This window comes from Hippopotamus amphibius, chromosome 2, assembly GCF_030028045.1.
Source record: "Hippopotamus amphibius kiboko isolate mHipAmp2 chromosome 2, mHipAmp2.hap2, whole genome shotgun sequence".
Classification (NCBI taxonomy): domain Eukaryota; kingdom Metazoa; phylum Chordata; class Mammalia; order Artiodactyla; family Hippopotamidae; genus Hippopotamus; species Hippopotamus amphibius.
In genome coordinates, this window is record NC_080187.1 from 12,398,569 (window position 1) to 12,417,783 (window position 19,215).

Genomic DNA, 19,215 nt, shown 5'->3' on the forward strand with positions numbered 1-19,215 from the left:
TAACGCCAGTAGTATATATTTTTTATAAAAGTCTCCTTGTATTTACTTTTTCTGGAATGGACTTCTAAAGCATAATACAATCTACACTAGGGTTTTATAGACATAAAAACACAAATATTTTTAAGCAATGCAGGATTTCCTAAACACTTTTCCTGCTTTCAGGAAATTAGTCAGTATAGTTCCTTATCATCCACAGCGAATAAAATGTATCTATTCCATTTTAGAATATCAACCTGTCTACACTTAGATCTGAAAGGTTTAAACTATGTGAATTTAATGTCAAGCAAGCAAATCATTTCACAGATGATCAAAACCTGAGATTAATGCAGTAAATATGGTTTCTCTTTCCCATGACGTCTGATTTTCAGAGGACTGTGTGTAGACAAACCATGAATATCTGGCATAAGACACAAAAGTTTTCTGAATCTTCTGATACAAGAATGCCCTGGTCCATAGTTATACAAGGATGGTGGGACATTTATTAAGTGTGTTGAATAGAGGGTGGGCAACTGAAAACCATTTACTGAGCACTTTCACTCACAGCACTGGGATAGGCATCGTGTAAGAAGATAAAAGAATTTACATATATTTAATTTAGTTTCACAGATGCTTTTAAACCTATCTAAAAAGTCATTTTCTCACAACCCAAAAGAAAAAAAATAAAAAATGTTTCTGCTAGGGAACAATATTTTATCTAAGAATTAGCTTCTGAGGTTAGAAATCTGATTTTTCTTCAATTCACAGAGAATTCAACAGGTAAAACCATTTCTCTTTTGCAGGTATATCAGAGGTCTATTCATAGGAAATCATGTATCACAGCAAAAGAGACTTACATGACATATTTCTACTCTCATCTTGCTGGAATCCTCCTATGAGCATATTTCAAGGGCATAAGAGAGTTTATTACTCGATGGTAAAAATATTAAAGTGATTAACTCATGGCTCTTCACAGTAGTATTATACAAACATCCAACATTTAATCCAATTTACCCTTGAATGCTATCTCTTAATAAGCATGTTGATATATAAAATATGTTCCTGGGGCTTCCTAGGTGGTGCAGTGGTTAAGAATCCACCTGCCAATGCAGAGGACACAGGTTCGATCCCTGCTCTAGGAAGATCCCACATGCTGCAGAGCAACTAAGCCTGTGAGCCACAACTATTGAGCCATGTGCTAAAACTACTGAAGCCCACACGCCTAGAGCCCATGCTCCGCAACAAGAGAAGCCACAACAATGAGGTGCCCACGCACCACAACAAAGAGTAGCCCCCCACTCACCGCAACTGAAGAAAGCCTGCACACAGCAAAAAAGACCCAACACAGCCAAAAAATAAAAAAATAAAAAATAAAATACATTCCCAAAGAAAGATTCTGTATATCAATTTCTCTTCCTGACACAAGGGCCCCCCTCAGAAGCTGGAAAACAAGATAATAACCGCAGATTCCTGGTTATATAATTACCAAAGTGTATAAATAAGGAAAAATTGGGACTTCCCTGGTGGTGCAGTGGTTAAGAATCTGCCTGCCAATGCAGGGGACCCGGGTTCAAGCCCTGGTCCAGGAAGATCCCACATGCCTCAGAGCAACTAAGCTCTGTGCCACAACTACTGAAGCCCATGAGCCTAGTGCTGTGCTCCACAACAAGAGAAGCCACCACAATGAGAAGGCTGCGCAACACAATGAAGAGTAGCCCCCACTCACAACAACTACAGAAAGCCTGTGTGCGGCAAGAAGACCCAGCACAGCCACACCAAAAAAAAAAAAAAAAAAAGGGAAAAAAAATTTTTTTAAATACTTACATAATTGTTAAGCTTTAAGAGTTAATAACATTTTGTTAAAGTTACCACAGAAACTAATTTGCTAATGTACCTTAAGAGATGTTATATTTGGGACTACCCTGGTGGTCCAGTAGCTTAAGACTCCGAGCTCCCAATGCAGGGGGGCCTGGGCTCGATCCCTGATCAGGGAACCAGATCCTGCATGCACCAACTAAAAGATCCTGCATGCAGCAACTAAGACCCAGCACAAATAAATAAATAGTAAAACAAAGACAGAGAGATGCTCTATTTTATTATGGAGAAAAATTTATTGCCACAAAGATTAATAGATGCCACGGAGTAGTGATTTACTACATAAAAGCTGATGCAACCTTGGGACTTCCCTGGTGGTCCAGTGGTAAAGAATCTGCCTTCCAATGAAGGGGACGAGGATTCAATCCCTGGTTGGGGAGCTAATATCCCACATGCTGCAGGGCAGCTAAGCCCAATCACTGCAACTGCTGAGCCCAAGTGCCTCAAGTAGACAGTCCACGTGGTGCAAACTACAGAGCCCACACACCCTGTAGCCAGAGCATCACAACTAGAGAAGAGAAAACCCGCATGTCATAACTAGAGAGAAGCCCATGCGCTGCAATAAAAGATCCCGCATGCCGCAAGGATGATCCTATGTGCCTCAACTAAGACCAGACGCAGCCAAAAAGAAAAATAAACAATAACAATAACAAAAAAACCAAAGAGCTGATGCAACCCTAACTGGAGATATATAACAGCCATGCTTTAACTCCTGAGAGGTGCAAACCTCCAAATCTGGCAGCACGGCCACACAATTAAGAAGATACACTTCTTGTTGGAGAGAATCAAGATGGCGGAGTACGAGGATGTGTGCTCACTCCCTCTTGCAAGAGCACCGGAATTACAACTAACTGCTGAACAACCATCAAAAGAAAGACACTGGAACGCACCAAAAAAGAAAAAACCCCCTCATCCAGAGACAAAGGAGAAGCCACAATGAGATGGTAGGAGGGGCGCAACTGCCTTAAAATCAAATCCCATAAATGCTGGGTGGGTGACTCACAAGCTGGAAAACAGTTATATCACAGAAGTCCTGAGGGTTCTGAGCCCCACATCAGGCTTCCTAACCTGGGGGTCCAGCAACGGGAGGAGGAATCCCCAGAGAATCAGACTTTGAAAGCCAGTGGGATATGATTGCAGGACATCAACAGGACTGGGGAAAATGGAGACTCCACTCTTGGAGGGCACACAAAAAAGTATGCTCATCAGGACCCAGGAGGAAGGAGCAGTGACCCCATAGAAGACTGAACCAGACCTACCTGCTGGTGTCGGAGGGTTGCCTGCAGAGGTGGGGGCAGCTGTGGCTCACTGAGACAGGGGCATTGGCGGCAGGGGTTCTGAGAAGTGCTCACTGGCGTGAGCCCTTCCAGAGTCCACCATTAGCTCCACCAAAGAGCTTGTAAGCTCCAGGGCTGGGTAGCCTCAGGCCAAACGACCACCAGGGTAGGAACACAGCCCCACCCATTGGCAGACAAGCAGATTAAAGTGTCACTGAGCTCAACCCACCAAGTCGGATTAAAGTTTTACTGAGCTCCACCACCATCAGTCCCTTCCATCAGGAAGCACCCATGAGCCTCCTAGATAGCTTCCTCCACAAGAGGGCAGACAGCAGAATCAAGCAGTATCAGCAGTATTTCATCTTGTGGAACTGAAAATCACAGCCACAGAAAGACAGAGAAAATGAAAAGGCAAAAGACTTTGTACCAGGTGAAGGGACAAAATAAAACACCAGAAAAACAACTAAATGACGAGGAGATAGGCACTCTTCCGGAAAAAGAATTCAGAATAATGATGGTGAAGATGATCCAGGACTTTGAAAAAAAGATTGGATGCAAAGATGGAAAAGTTGCAAGAAAAGTTTACCAAAGACCTAGAAGAATTAATGAACAAACAAACAGAGAAATGCAACACAATAACTGAAATAAAAAATACACTAGAAGGAACCAATAGCAAATTAACTGAGGCAGAAGGGCAAATAAATGACCTGGAAGACAGAATGGTGATAATCACTGAGGCAGAAAAGAATAAAGAAAAAAGAATGAAAAGAACTGAAGACAGCCTAAGAGACCTCTGGGACAACGTTAAACGCACCAACATTTGCATTATAGGGGCCCCAGAAGGAGCAGAGAGAGAGAAAGGACCCGAGAAAATATTGGAAGAGATTATAGTTGAAAACTTTCCTAACATGCAAAAGGAAATAGCTACCCAAGTGCAGGAAGTGCAGAGAGTCCCAGGCAGGATAAACCCAAGGAGAAACACACCAAGACATATAGTAGTCAAACTGACAAAAATTAAAGACAGAGAAAAGTTATTAAAAGCAACAAGGGAAACACGACAAACAACATACAAGGGAACCCCCATCCGGTTAACAGCTGATTTCTCAGCAGAAACTCTGCAAGCCAGAAGGGAGTGGCACAATATATTTCAAGTGATGAAAGGGAAGAACCTACAACCAAGAATACTCTACTCAGCAAGGATCTCATTCAGATTTGAGGGAGAAATCAAAAGCTTTACTGACAAGCAACAGCTAAGAGAAGTCAGCACCACCAAACCAGCCTTACAACAAATGCTAAAGGAACTTCTCTAAGTGGGAAACCTAAGAGAAGAAAAGGACCTACAGAAACAAAAACAAAACGACTAAGAAAATGGTAACAAGAACATACATATCGATAATTACCTTGAATGTAAATGGACTAAATGCACCAACCAAAAGACACAGACAGGCTGAATGGATACAAAAACAAGACCCATATACATTCTGTCTACAAGAGCCCCACTTCAGACCTAGGGACACATACAGACTGAAAATGAGGGGATGGAAAAAGATATTCCATGCAAATGGAAATCAAAGCTGGAGTAGAGATACTCATATCAGATAAAATAGACTTTAATATAAAAACTGTTACAAGAGACAGAAAGGACATTACATAAAGATTGAGGGATCCATCCAAGAAGAAGAGATAACAATTATAAATATATGTGCACCCAATATAGGAGCACCTCAATATATAAAGCAAATGCTAACAACTATGAAAGAGGAAATCGACAGTAACACAATCACAGTGGGGGACTTTAACACCCCACTTACACCAATGGACAGATCATACACACAGAAAATTAATAAAGAAACACGAGCTTTAAATGACAGAATAAATCAGCTGGATTTAACAGATATCTACAGGACATTACATCCAAAAACAGCAGATTACACGTTCTTCTCAAGTGCACATGGAACATTCTCCAGGATAGATCACATTTTGGGTCACAAATCAACCCTTGGTAAATTCAAGAAAATTGAAATCGTATCAAGCATCTTCTCTGACCACAATGCTATGAGATTAGAAATCAACTGCTGGAAAAAACTGTAAAAAAACACAAACACATGGAGGCTAAACAATACGCTACTAAATAACCCACAGATCACTGAAGAAATCAAAGAGGAAGTCAAAAAATACCTAGAGACAAAAGACAGTGAAATCACAACCATCCAAAACCTATGGGATGCAGCAAAGGCAGTTCTAAGAGGGAAGTTTACAGCAATACAACCCTGCCTCAAGAAACAAGAAAAATCCCTAATAAACAATCTAACCTTACACCTAAAGAAACTAGAGAAAGAAGAGCAAACAAAACCCAAAGTTAGTAGATGGAGAGAAATCATAAAGATTAGAGCAGAAATAAATGACATAGAAACAAAGAAAACAATAGCAAAAATCAACAAAACGAAAAGCTGGTTCTTTGAGAAGATAAATAAAATCGATAAACCTCTAGCAGGACCCATCAAGAAAAAGAGGGAGAGGACTCAAATCAATAAAATTAGAAATGAAACAGGGTAAGTTACAACAGACACCACAGAAATAAAAAGCACCAAGAGAGACTACTATAAGCAACTATATGCCAATAAAATGGACAACCTGGATGAAATGGACAGATTCTTAGAAAGGTATAAGCTTCCAAGACTGAAGCAGGAAGACACAGAAAATATGAACAGACCAATCACAAGGAATGAAATTGAAACTGTGACTAAAAATCTCCCAACAAACAAAAGTCCAGGACCAGATGGATTCACAGGTGAATTTTATCAAACATTTAGAGAAGAGCGAACACCCATCCTCCTCAAGCTCTTCCAAAACATTGCAGAGGACGGAACACTCCCAAACTCATTTTATGAGGCCACCATCACCCTGATACCAAAACCAGGCAAAGATACTACAAAAAAAGAAACTTACAGACCAATATCACTGATGAATTTAGATGCAAAAATCCTCAACAAAATACTAGCCAACAGAATCCAACAACACATTCAAAGGATCATCCACCATGATCAAGTGGAGTTTATCCCTGGAATGCAAGGATTCTTCAATATACGCAAATCAATCAATGTGATACACCATATTAACAAACTGAAGGATAAAAACCACATGATCATCTCAATAGATGCAGAAAAAGCTTTTGACAAAATTCAACACCCACTTATGATAAAAACTCTCCAGAAGGTGGGCATAGAGGGAACCTACCTCAACATAATAAAGGCCATATATGACAAACCCACAGCAAACATCATTCTCAATGGTGAAAAACTGCAAGCATTCCCTCTAAGATCAGGAACAAGACAAGGATGTCCACTCTCGCCACTACTATTCAACATAGTTTTGGAAGTCCTTGCCACAGCTATCAGAGAAGAAAAAGAAATCAAAGGAATCCAAATTGGAAAAGAAGAAGTAAAACTGCCACTGTTCGCAGATGACATGATACTATACATAGAACATCCTAAAGATGCCACCAGAAAACTACTTGAGCTAAGCAATGAATTTGGTAAAGTTGCAAGATACAAAATTAACACACAGAAATCTCTTGCATTTCTATACACCAACAATGACAGATGAGAAAGAGAAATTAAGGAAACCATCCCATTCACCGTTTCAAAAAAAAGAATAAAATACCTAGGATAAACCTAACCAAGGAGGTAAAAGACCTGTACTCAGAAAACTATAAGACACTAATGAAAGAAATCAAAGAAGACACAAACAGATGGAGAAATAGACCATGTTCTTGGATTGGAAGAATCAACATTGTGAAAATGACTGTACTACCCAAAGCAATTTACAGATTCAATGCAATCCCCATCAAATTACCATTGGCATTTGTCACAGAACTAGAACAAGAAATTTTACGATTTGTATGGAAACACAAAAGACCCCGAATAGCCAAAGCAATCTTGAGAAGGAAAGACGGAGTTGGTGGAATCAGGCTTCCTGACTTCAGGCTATACTACAAGGCTACAGTGATCAAGACAGTATGGTACTGGCACAAAAACAGAAATATACATCAATGTAACAGAATAGAAAGCCCAGAGATAAACTATGGTCAACTAATCTATGACAAAGGAGGCAAGGATATACAATGGCGAAAAGGCAGCCTCTTCAATAAGTGGTGCTGGGAAAACTGGACAGCTACATGTAAAAGAATGAAATTAGAACACTTCCTAACACCATACACAAAAATAAACTCAAAATGGATAAAAGACCTAAATGTAAGGCCAGACACTATAAAACTCCTAGAGGAAAACATAGGAAGAACACTCTTCGACGTAAATAACAGCAACATTTTTTTTGATCCACCCCCTAGAGTGATAGAAACAAAAACAAAAATAAATAAGTGGGACCTAATGAAACTTCAAAGCTTCTGCACAGCAAAGGAAACTATAAATAAGATGAAGAGACAACCCTCAGAATGGGAAAAAATATTTGCAAGTGAATCAACAAAGGATTAATCTCCAAAATATATAAAGTTTATCCAGCTCAATATCAAAAAAACAAACAACCCAATCCAAAAATGGGCAGATGACCTAAATAGGCATTTCTCCAAAGATGACATACGGGTGGTCAAGAGGCACATGAAAAGCTGCTCAACATCATTAATTATTAGAGAAATGCAAATCAAAATTACAATGAGGTATCACCTCACACTGGTGAGAATGGGCATCATCAGAAAATCTACACACAGTAAATGCTGGAGAGGGTGTGGAGAAAAAGGAAAGCTCTTGCATTGCTGGTGGGAATGTAAATTGATACAGCCACTATAGAAAACAGTATGGAGGTTCCTTGCAAAACTACAAATAGAACTACCATATGACGCAGCAATCCCACTACTGGGCATATACCCAGAGAACACCATCATTCAAAAAGACACACGCACTCCAATGCTCATTGCAGTACTATTTACAATAGCCAGGACATGGAAGCAACCTAAATGTCCATCAACAGATGAATGGATAAAGAAGATGTGGTACATACATACAATGGAATATTACTCAGCTGTAAAAAGCAATGAAACTGGGACATTTTTAGAGACATGGATGGACCTAGAGACTGTCATACAGAGTGAAGTGAGTCAAAGAGAAAAATAAATATCGTATATTAACACATATATGTGGACTATAGAAAAATGGTACAAATCAACCGGTTTGCAAGGCAGAAATAGAGACACAGATGTAGAGAACAAACATATGGACACCAAGTGGGGAAAGTGGGGAGGGTTGGGGGGGGGGGAATGAATTGGAAGATTGGGATACCAAATTGTACCCTCTAAATATATGCAGTTCATTATAAAAAATAAAAAGTTTTAAAAAAAAATAAAAGAAGATATACTTCTCATGTTTTAAAGCCACGGTAATATATGCTATTTCATGTCAAGCATGAACTTAAAAACAAGTTTAGGGCTTTATTTTTTACTATTTTACGCTCCTTGGGAAAAAGGGATTTGAGGGGAAAAGCTAGGCCTTATAGAACTGCTAGTAGATATAAAGAACAACCTTCAAAAAGTTCTGGTGATTACCTCAGAGTACTATAGTTGCTTTGGCAAGAGGAAAACTTCCAGGCTAAATTCTATAAAGTGTTCATGACTTGCAAACTGCCATATTTGGTCAGTCTTTGCACATGAAGAGAAACAAGGCAGTTAGCGGTCAAGAAGAGTGGTTATAATATAAGTTTCAATGTCTATCCAGTATTGTTTTGACTTACACGTTTTCTAAATGATAAGGATCTCAGGATCAACACAAAACTGGAAAGGGTGTGGGGAGACACAGTAACCATTTTATGTAAAAAGAAACAGCTGTTAATGTTTTATCATGTATACCCATGGACAGCCAAGTCCTTCGCCCTGGATTTTCTTTCTTTAGAATCTAACTATGGAAAATCAATAAAACAAGGCAGTCACATACAAAGCACCCAAATGTAGTGCCAAACTCTGCTTTATGTACGTTGGTTAAATTAACATTTCTTTAATGTTTGAGTTCTGTCTCCAAGAAGAACTGTTTAACAGTTTTATATACATTTATTTCACATGTTTGATTAGTGTAATATGTGATTATATTGACAACTACAAAGATAACACTTGGGCAGCATGTGCTAGAACCTCAGCACATCAGTATCTATAAAGACACAACAGCAGAACTGATTTAAACTAATTATTCTCTGAAGCCTGTACTCAAAGGCCACTTGTTAAAATAATCCCTGTGAAATGGTGACACCTTCAAAGTAGGCTTCACTTAAGCTAGAAATACGTTAGCTGGAAACATGCTCAATAAAAGATAATGACTTCTTTAAAAGAATCTGGGCTGTAAAGTTTAGCTGGAAATACACTCAACAATAGAAAATGACTCCTTTAAAGAATCTGGGCTGTAAAGTTGGGATATGTTTATGAAAAACCATGTTCCCTCATGTAGATAATGTGCGTAATACACTTCTTCCAACATGCAGTAGAAAAGACAGGAAACAGGTGCCTTCACTTTTACAGAGTCCCACTAAACTACCATTTTATCCAGGTTAACCACTTGTAAACTGCTATTAAAACACTATGCCAAAATCAGCTATACTTCAATAAAATTTTTTTAAAAAAGTAAAAAAACAAAATAAACCACTATGTCATAAAATGCCAAAATGTATATAGTTGATAGCTTAACGACCCAAATATATACCTTAATACCTAGATGAGCTGAGTTAACTGTAAACTGAGTTATAAAACTAAAACGAATAGTGTACCTCAACAAATAGTTCAATTTTAATTACAAAGTTGAGTTGATAATAGGTATTAAAGCTATATGTGAATCTTAAATGTTATCAACAACTACAAATCAATCATGGATTCAAATTTTATTAATGGAAACTGAGGTCTACAAAGGAAGATTATAAAGAACTCTGCTCCTTATTTACTTTCAGTTTTTATAAGTAAACTCGCATAAAAGCCTTAAGTACATACTAAAATAGCACCTTATACACGCTAGAATTAAGACCAACAGGCCCTTCGTTTTAAAAAAAAAAAAAATCGAATGTGCACTCTCTTGGCACCTAAGCTTTTTTCCAACTTTCCAAACATCAGTTTTATGTGACAAACTCAGTTCAATTTACTCTCTTTGGGTTTGTTTTCTTCCCAAATAAACAAAGCAGCTGCAAACAGACACACACTCCCGACTTACTACTCCAGACACGTGTATGTGATTACAGGTGTTTATTTGAATGAAAGTATCAAATGAACTGTGAAATTCTGTCCCTGGCGGGTTTTTTCCCCACTGACAAAAAACAAAAAAAGCCAAAAGATCTCCAATTCAAGTTGGAACAAGATTTAAACTAACGGAGCCCTTGTAGCGTGAGCACCAGCAGCATGACCAGTCAACACGGTCTGCCTGGACTTTTACCTGCAAGATAAAGGGATCCCCGAGTAACCCCGAGTATGGAGATGACTGTCAAAGCAGGTGCCGATGATAACAGTCCGAATGTCATAAGAGAAGGGACACCAAAGCACTACCAGGCAATAGACAGCCAACTCCTGGAAGTCTGGGGTTATCCTCGGGCTTTGTTGAACATCTAAAGCCCTGAAGGTTGCTGGGAACCAAGGTACAGCAATGAGGTATTGGGGGCAGATACTTGAAGTATCTGGGGAGAGGGGGATACCGGGGAGACTTCGACTGCAGGCGGGGAACATGAGACAGAAACGCCAACACGAGAGACCGACACTAGAAAAAAGTAAGCCTTTCAAATTAGGCTCAGCACAGGTGCTAACCTGAGGCCGAAGCCAGCCTAAGTCACAGGTACAGGCCCAGGGAGCAATGGGGAGAAACTGAGGCGGAGGGAGGGGCCAGATTCCCAAATAGGACCTGCCCCCAAACGTGACACTCAAGAGACAAACCGGCTTTGCTGGGGGGGCAAGAGGGACGGCCACAAGTGCAGGATTGGGAGGACAGACACCCACCCACCCAGACAGGGGGAACCGGTTTGGGCAGGGGCTGCCGGAGCGTTCGGGCTTGCGCATGCGTCCTCCCCCCGCGCCGCGCCTCCCCCTCCCCCCAATCACTGCTCCCCTCAGAGCCCGGCTCTTCGAGGGAGCTGAGCGCAGTCTCGCCTGCCCAGCCCCACGGGATAAGAACACGGCTTGGCTTCCCGTAGGGGCCGTCGGAGGATCCCCCCGGGCTTGGTGGATGGGAGGGTGGGAGGAGGAGGAGGGGAAACGCGGCCCTACCCGACCCGCCGTCTCCTCCTCCGCAGCCCGCCGTTCGCCGTCCCAGAGGCTCCGCCGCCTGGGCCTCCCCAGCCGCTCTGCCCCCGCCCTCCCCGCCCCCTACTCACGTGAGAGCGGCTCCTTCCGCCCTCCGCCCCGCCTCCTGCCCTGTCTCATAGGCCCACGGCAAAGCCGAGCGGTCCCATTGGCCCAACGGCAGGCTGCGGGGGCGTACTTCCTTTCCTCGAAGCCCCACCTGGGCTTTTAGCCCGCCTCTGGAGTCTGCGTCTGCGTGGAGTCCGCACTTTGGGAACCTGGCTCAGCGCTGTGCTCAGTGTCCCCGCTTGGACCGACGGAGGCTGTGTGCCTGCATTAGGGACTGGAAATGGGATTGGCTCGGCGAGCAGGCTGGGTAGTACCTGTTGCTCCTGAGAAGACTACAACCCCAAAGACACTGGTGCTACAGCAAGGAACCCCTTGCTCACCTTTAACGTTCAAATGCTGTTTCTAAAGCAGCCCTTAATGATGTTACCTAACTCACCTGGCCTTTATTGAGAGCGCAAAAAGTGCCAGGGATTGTGATAGGGAGGTTCTTTTACAGGTGTGTCACTTGGCTTTACCACAAACCTTGAGACTATCATTGAGAATGGTATAATTTTTTCTCATTTTGTAAAGTCAAAACTTCTGACTTTGAAATCTAGGGCGACTGGCTACAACACAGCTACCTTGAGGTATCTGAGACACAGAATACAACAGAAATGAACAAGGTTGGTTCATAGGGCTACTTAAAGATGGGGCTGGGATTTTATTTAAAAATCATTCAAAAGTGATACAGAGAAATGGCAATAGAATGAAGTTTCAAGTCCCTGTCCTGAATGAATTTACAATGTAGTGGGAAAGAAAAATAATGACTACTAAGGGTGCTAATTAAGTCTAGACAATTTATGAAATAATTCTACAGCCTCTCCCTCATTCTTTCTTTATTCAAGTAGCATATGCTCTTTTCCTGGTAAATGAGTCATTCGCAAAGTTTTCCTGTGGATATCGCATCTAAATCAACCAGAGAAAAAGCAAAAAAAAAAAAAAAAAAAAAAAGCTGAGCTCTGTTGCAGTCCTCTTTGTGACTTGTCTATTATAATAGACTTGGCTGCACTCCTGCAGGAAAATAGCTTTCTTCCTTTTTGCCTTTTAGAGTTATGTAACAAAAAATACACACCCATTTTAAAGTATTTAAATAACAGATATAACATTAGGAAGAAAGTAAAATCCTCTGAAATCCTAAGACTCTGACAAAACTTTTTAATAATCTGGTGACCATACATTCATGTAGTTCTTGATGCAGAGGTATTACTCCAATATATACATAAATCTTAATATAAATTTTTTAAATAAAATTTTATTATAGAGTCACTACAGTATGCCCTGGAGAAAAATACAAAATGGGGACAACCTAAAATAAAAAACAAAAACATCATGTTCCCACTACAACTGTTAATACTTTAATACATAGCCTTCTTATGTATTTTAATACATAGCCTTCTATATTATTTTTCAAAATGAGATCACACAGTTAAGCAGTTTTATTCAATTAATAATATCTACATTACCATTTCACTAAATTGTCTTCTCATCTAATTCCTAGATCACATTCAAATTATCTAACAACATAAAAATATTTTTACAGCTGGCTTTTCCAAATCGGTAATATCATTTCAGTAAATTTTCATCTCATCTAATAATTTTATGTTGACCACAATATATTTTTTTCAGCTGGTTTTCCCAAATCAGCATCCAATCCAGGCCCACACACTGCATCTGGTTGTGATGCCCCTTAAGTGTTTTTTAATCTAGCACTTAAGAAAAAAATGGGAAGACACTGGCTTATTGAAGAAATCCAGCTGAAGTGCAAAATTTCCCACCTTCTGGATCTGAATGGCTGCTTCTGCAAGAAAGAAGTCACTGAGTTTGTTCCTTTAGACCCTGTGTTTCCTGGAAACTGGAATTTATACCTCAAGCTCAATGGATTGATGTGGTTAGCTGGAGCCAGAATGGGAAGGTCCCTGAATGCTTAAATAAGGAAAATGAAGTTCAATCTACAAACACAGGGTGCCCTTAGAAGTTTCTAAGGATAGTGCCAATATCAGATTTGGGTTTTTTAAAAAGTTCATTCTGGTAGGAGTAGAGAAGGCAAAACAGGGAGTAAATAGAACACTTCGGAGGATGCCTAAGTTCAGAAAGGCCTGAACTAGGGCAAAAGAAAGCAGGGGGAAAGAGGAACTGTGTTTGAAAAAAAATATCTTCAAGTTTGTTGATTCTTTCTTCTGCCTGCTGAAATCTGATTTTGAACCACTCTAAGTGAATTTTTTTATGTCTATTATACTTTTCAACTCCAGAATTTCACTTAAGTTCCTTCTTATAATTTCTTTCTTTAATGATATTCTCATTTTTTTGTACATTATTTTCCAGACTTCATACATGTTTTCTTTTAGCTCAATGAGCAACTTTAAGACAGTTGTTTGAAAGTCTTTGTCTAAATACCATATGATCACTTATATGTGGAATCTCAAATATGACACAAATGAACTTATTTATGAAACAGAAACAGACCCACAAACAGAAAACAAAATTATGGTTATCAAAGGGGAAAAAGGGTGGGGGAGGGATAAATTAGGAGTTTGGGATTAGAAGATACAAACTATGATATATAAAATAGATAAACAACTAGGTCCTAGTATAGCACAGGGAACTATGTTCAATATCCTGTAATAAATCATAATGAAAAAAAAAATATATATATAAAATAGACTCACTTTGCCATACACCTGAAACTAACACAACATTGTAAATCAACTATACTTCAATAAAAATAAAATACAGAACACTAGTATTTGGAGAACAAGGTTCTTATTTCCCACCCTGGCTCCAGCAAACCAGATCAGGAATATGAATGTGATTGTCTACCACAGGGTTGAAGGGTAGGAATGAGTAGGTGCTATCACACTAAAGGGTCACATTGACTGAAATAACCTCAACTGACCAACCAAATTTTCCTCTGGAACATACAAGCTTTCAAATAGATGCCAGAGTCCCGAAATAGTTACTTCGGATAGTTTCTGCCAATACAATTGTTGTCTAGGTAGAGAGATGGATTCCATGTTCTTCCTACTCTGTCTGAGGAAGAGGAAAAATAAAGAAGAAATGGGAACAGAGCCTAAAGGATCTGTAGGACACTATCAAGAGAAACAACATACCACTGTAAGCATCCCAAGAGGAGAAGAGAGGGAGAAAGGGGAGAAAGGATAATAATCTAACTGTAGAAAGCCAAAGAAAAGAGAGAATCTTGAAAGCAACAAAAGAGCATACTCATCACATACAAGGTATCTTCAGTAAGATTATCAGACTATTTCTCATCTTAAATCTTAGAGGCTGGAAGGCAGTGGGTTAATAATATTCAAAGTACTGAAAGAAAAAAAAAACCAACTGTTGACAGAGAATTCTGTATCTAGCAAAACTGTCCTTCGAAAATGAGGGAGAAATTGACATTGTCTGATTTTAAAAAAAGCTAAGGGAGTTCATTACCATTAAACCCACCCTTCAAAAAATGCTGAAGGGATTCCCTGAGGTTGAAATGAAAGGATGCTTAACAATATTTAAAGCCATGTGAAGAAATAAACATCTCTGGTAAAGATAAATATATGGGCAATTATAGAATTATTACTGTAATTATCATTTAACTGCATTTTTATTTTCTATATGATTTAAAAGACATGCATAAAAATATTAGTCTAATTTATTGTACACATAATGTATAAAGATGTAATCTGTAGCATCAAGAAGAGAAAGAGGAGACAGCTGTATAAGAGAGTTTCTGTATGCTACTGAAGTTGGTACCAATTTAATTATATTGTTATACCTTTGGGCTGTTAAATGTACTTCCTATGGCAACCAGAAAGGAAATGTCTACAGAATATACACAGAAGGAAATAAGAGGTAAATCAAAATTTTTCACTACAAAAAAACGAAATAAACACAGAAAAAAGCAGTAATGGAAGAAATGAAAGACACAAAAGCTATAAGGCCTATAGAAAACAAATAGCAAAATGACAGAAATGAGTCCCTCCTTATCAGTAGTTACTTTAAATGTAAATGGCATAAACTCTCTAATCAAAAGACAGAGATGGGACTTCCCTGGTGGCACAGTGGTTAAGAACCTGCCTGCTAATGCAGGGGATAGGGGTTCAATCCCTGGTCTGGGAAGATCCCACATACTGTGGGGCAACTAAACTCATGCACCACAACTACTGAGCCTGTGCTCTAGAGCCCATGAGCCACAACTATTGAGCCTGTGTGCCACAACTACTGAAGCCCGCACACCTAGAGCCTGTGCTCCGCAACAACTGAAGCCACTGCAATGAGAAGCCCATGTGCCACAACGAAGAGCAGCCCCTGCTTGCCACAACTAGAGAAAGCCCCTGCACAACAACAAAGACCCAATACAGCCAATAAATAAATAAATAAATAAATAAAAATTACTAAAAAGAAAGTTACCTACTTTATATATATATATATATATATATATATATATATATATATATATGGACAGAGATGGGCAGAATGGATAAAACAAAAACAAAAACATGATCCAGCTATATGCAGTCTAGAAAACACACACTTTAGTTCCAAAGATATTAATAGGTTAAATGTGGAAAAAGAAAAAAAAGATATTCCATATTCCATGCAACTACTAACCGAAAGGAAGCTAGGGTGGTTATACTAAGGTCATACAAAATAGACTTTAAAACAGTTACAAGAGACAAATAAGGTCATTATATATATTAATAAAAGGTTCAGCAGAGCAAGATTATATAAAAACTACAAACATTCACACAACTAGTAAGAGACTCAAAATATATGAAGCAAAAATGACCAGAATTAAAGGGAGGAATAATCAGTTCTATCATAATAGTTAGAAACTTCAACAGCCCACATTCAATAATGAATAGAACAACCAGATAAAGATAATTCAGGAATTAGAGGACTTGAATGTCACAATAAACTAACTGAACCTAACAGAAGTATACTGAACATTCCACTGCACAACAGCAGAATACACATTCTTTTCCAGTTCACATGGGACATTCTCCAGGAGAGGCCATATATTAGGCCACAAAACAAGTCTCAATAGATTTTAAAAGATAGGTATTATACAAAGTATCTTCTCCAACTACAATGGGATGAAGTTAGGAAACAGTAACAGAAGGAAAATTGGAAAATTCAAAATATATGGAAATTAAAAACACATTCTTAAAGAATAAATGGGTCAAAGAAGACCTCAAAAGGGAAATTAAAATGTACTTGCAAATGAGTAAAAATGATAAAAAAAAAACAAAAACAAAAACCTATAGGTTGCAATGAAAGCAGTAATTAGAGAAATTTATATTTGTAAATGGCTACATTAAACAAGAAAAATCTCAAAACAACACCCTAACTTTATACCTTATGAAATACAAAAAAGAACAAACTAAACCCAAAGCTAGCAGAAGGAAGGAAATAAAACAGAATGAAAATACCTCACCCCCCCATCCCCTCCCAAAAAAAGAGAGAGAGAAAATCAATGAAACCAAAAGTTGTTTCTTTGAAAAGAGCAACAAGAAATCAACCTAGAAAATAATGCGCAAATTCCTTGAAACACAAATTATTTATCATAAATGGATTCCAAAAAAATTAGAAAATCTCAACATACTTATAACAAGTAAAGATATTGAGTGAGTAATCAGAAACCTCCCAAAAAAGGACAGTCCTACACCAGGTGGCTTCAACAGTGAATTGTACCAAATATTTAATTAAGAAATAATACTGGGACTTCCCTGGTGGCACAGTGGTTGAGAAATCACCTGCCAATGCAGGGGACACAGATTCGAGCCCTGGTCCAGAAGGATCCCAAATGCAGCAGAACAACTAAGCCCGTGAGCCACAACTACTGAGCCTGTGCTCTAGAGCCCATGAGCCACAACTATTGAGCCCACATGCCACAACTACTGAAGCTTGCATGCCTAGAGCCTGTGCTCTGCAACAAGAGAGGCCACCAAAATGAGAAGCCTGCAAACCACAACGAAGAGTAGCCTCCACTCTCTGCAAGTAGAGAAAGCCTGAGTGCAGCAACGAAGACCCAACATAGCCAATAAATAAATAAATTTATGTTTAAAAAAGAATTAATACCAATTTCTCTCAAATTCTTTCAAAAAAATTGAAGTGGGAATGCTTTCTAATTTCATGAGGGCTTCATTATCCTGATACCAAAGCTAAATAAACATGTCACAAGAAAATTATATACCAATATCTCTTATGAATATAGATGCAAAAATCTTCAACAACATATAAGAAAATCAAATCCAACAGCATACTAACAGGATTATTCCCATGACCAAGTGGGATTTATCCCAAGAATACAAGGGTGGTTCAACATAAAATCAGTCAATGCAATATATACCATTAACAAGAATTAAAGAAAAAAACTCATGATCATCTGAATGACCTCAGATGCTGACACTTCAGCATCTCATTGATGCCGAAAAGTCATTTGACAAAAAACAATGCCTTTTCATGATAAGATCTTTCAGAAAAGTATTTACAGAGGGAAAATCCCTGAATATGATAAAAGTACCTATGAAAAACCCACATCTAAATCAAACTCAGTAGTTTACCTAAGCCTCTAAGAACAGCTCATGAAGAAGTCAAGGATGCCTCCTTTCACTGCTACTATTCAACATGGTACTGGAAGTTCTAGCCAGAACTATTAGACAAGAAAAATAAAAGGCATCCAAATTGTAAAGGAAGAGGTAAAACTATATTCACAGGCAACATAATCATATATATAGAAAACCCCAAAGAATCCACAAGAAAGCTTGTAGAGCCAAAAAACAAATTCAGAAGTGTGGCTGGGTAGAAGACCAACACCCAAAATCAGTTGTGTTTCTACACATCAGCAAGAACATCAAAAGGAAATTAAGAAAGCAATTTCATTTAATAATATTATTAAAAAGAATTAAATATCCTGAAAACTAGAAAGCACTGCTGAAAGAAATTAATGAAGACCTAAGTACATGGAAAGACATTTCATATTGAGACAGGAAGACTTAAAATTAAGATGGCAGTATTACCCAAAGTGATCTAAAGATTCAACACAATCTCTATCAAAATTACAACAGCCTTTTTCTCATAAATGTAAAAGCTGATCCTCAAACTCATATGGAATTTCAAGGGGTCTGGCATAGCCAAAACAATCTGGAAAAAAGAATAAAGTTGAAGGCTTCATACTTCCTCACTTAGAAACTTACTACAAAGCTACAGTAATTAAAAGAGTATGGTGTTAGTATAAGGAGGGCGATACAGTCACACATAACTGAATAGAGAGCCCAGCAATAAATTCTCACATACATGGTAGGTTGATTTTCAACAAAGGTGCCAAGCCCATTCAATGGGGAAAGGGCAGACTTTTCAAAAAGGTGCTGAAAAAACGATAACAACATGCAAAAGAATGAAGTTGGTTACAGCAGCGGTGATGGTTACACAAGACTGTGAATGTACTTAATGCCATGGGATTTCGCACTTACAAATGATTAAAATGATAATTACTGTGTATGTATGTTTTATCACAATAGCCTCCCTCCCCACCCCCACCAAGGAGGAGAACCCAGTGAGCTATTGGATTGCCAAGATAGAAAAGTGTTCTAGAATGATACTGAAGTTTTCTGGTGGGCAGGACTGCGTGGATGACGCCGTTCACCAACTCAAGGACTACAGGAGATAAGAAGCAGGTCTGCGGATGAACTTGAGTCCCAAAGTACATTAACACTGGACAACCAATTGGAG

The 19,215-nt window shown here is 38.9% G+C and overlaps 1 protein-coding gene across 5 annotated transcripts in view; it reads right to left on the reverse strand.

Annotated features, from left to right (window-relative positions):
• RABGAP1 (RAB GTPase activating protein 1) overlaps positions 1 to 19,215 on the reverse strand; it is a 169,929-nt gene that overhangs the window by 150,288 nt on the left and 426 nt on the right. The window contains exon 1 of one of the 5 annotated variants that reach the window (XM_057720392.1): positions 11,365 to 11,450. The exons of 3 other annotated variants lie outside the window; for them this stretch is intronic. The gene's annotated coding sequence lies outside the window, so the exon portion shown is untranslated. Of the gene's footprint in view, positions 1 to 11,364; positions 11,451 to 19,215 lie in introns of those variants that run through there. One more of the 5 variants, XM_057720395.1, reaches the window with a different exon arrangement.